Raw genomic sequence first — 1,760 nt, forward strand, 5'->3', positions numbered from 1 at the left:
TCTAGTTGTCTCAGCTAGAATTACCTGTTTAGCTCAATAGATTTCTACATCCTGTTTTTCATTAATAATATTTATTTTAAAGATCACTTTTAATTGTAACAAATATAAAGTCATCAGTGTTTTCCAAATTGTCAATAATTCTTTAAGTAAAAAATACATTAGTAAAATGTAAGTTATATTGTATTATAATATCTGCTACAGTTAATACCATGAACATACACACCATATACCAGAAAAGCTCATGCATTATTGGAAGTGAAAAGAAGTATGATATAACTGCTATATTGTCTGATTATAAATTCATGCTTTGGTCAGTTCTCTTCTTCAGGGATGACATTTACTTGTACTTTGTTGTTGAGGAACCTGAATTGGATGTTACAAATTCTGCTGCATTTGCGTGTTAGTGCTATCATGGTTGTCTGTGTACAGGGAAGGTATGATTTCACCAGTTACGAGTGAGACACAGGAAGTGTTGATGGGGGCCATGCTGTCTTTCTACTCTTGGATGTGTCTTGAAGCTCCTTGGCAAATTTCTGAATAACACTGTGATGGACCAGTTGGATGTCTGATGTTTGCATGTTTCTCTTTTCTACTCCTTCCTGTCGACAGTGCATGATGTAAGGAAGTACCAGAAAGAGGACCAGTAGCTACTGCTGAGGACACAGCCAGTATAATTAAGAAATCCATGTACTTGTCTGCTTTTCAGACAGTCATTTTGAAAAGAGTTTGTACTCTCCTTCATCACTAAAATTCCCCCTCCACGAATCACTTCTGGATAGGTGGCCACTTGCTTTGTTTGTCAACCAAATGAATTTTTGCACCAGTCAATGTAAAATGGAGTATAAAATTTTTTAGCACATGTTATTACAGGCTCCATTTCTTAACTGCATCTCAATTAATTCTGTGGATTTTCAACATCTTGTAATCAAGAAGAAAATGGGACATCGGCACCAATCTTGATGAAAATGCCCCCCTTTAGGCCATTAATAGGAAGCAGAACCATGCTGCCCCTATCTAGGGCCAATGTGATGTTTATGGCATTCAGTCCTCTGGCCACAGCACATTTTTCTCCACCCTGACAGAGTTTCCAAGAACCTTCCTGGCCAATATTTCTTACACATTTATATTTTTAATGAAGATTTCTGCTTGATATGGCAACAGGAAGTCCTCTGTTGACATTATATTATCCAATTATGCCTTGCAATCTCAAAGGTGCACCTGTTATAGGCAATTATATCAATGGTAGTTGGTTTCCCCACATTTTCAGTTGTTGGAGGGCCATAAGGACTCTCTCACTATATGGTGTTCTTTGGATGAATAGGAGCCATCCAGGTCTTTCTGAATAATCCTTTCAATTTGTTTTAAATGCTTTGAGATCATCACTAACCTCACCAGGTTTTGGTGAGGTGGAGATTTCTCCTAAAATAGTCGTTCCAAAGCATAATCCAAAAGGACACTTACAGATGGGTATGCATTCTGATCAGAGTGTACCTTGGAGAAAATAATGAATACTGCCATCAAGAATGTGACAACCATCACAGTCTCATCCCGCATGTCCCCTGAACTTGTCCTATGCAAGCACAGGGGTCTGCAGGATCCCATCACCAGGGCAATTGCATTATTGGACTGACTAGGCCAGTAGTCCTCAATTCTCCCCTCGCCTCCCTTTCTTCTTTCCTTGCAGCTTGGCTAGTTCTACTCTTCTTATTAGAGCACATTTTGTTGTACACAGAAATGCAAAGAGAACACAGTTGCCACTG

General features: G+C 38.8%; 1 pseudogene; it reads right to left on the reverse strand.

Moving 5' to 3' along the window:
* Nucleotides 1-324: 324 nt before the first annotated feature.
* On the reverse strand, nt 325-1,554 carry LOC100433352 (epsilon-sarcoglycan-like; annotated as a pseudogene).
* Between the last annotated feature and the right edge of the window lie 206 nt (nt 1,555-1,760).

Source organism: Pongo abelii, chromosome 11 (genome assembly GCF_028885655.2).
Source record: "Pongo abelii isolate AG06213 chromosome 11, NHGRI_mPonAbe1-v2.0_pri, whole genome shotgun sequence".
Lineage (NCBI taxonomy): Eukaryota > Metazoa > Chordata > Mammalia > Primates > Hominidae > Pongo > Pongo abelii.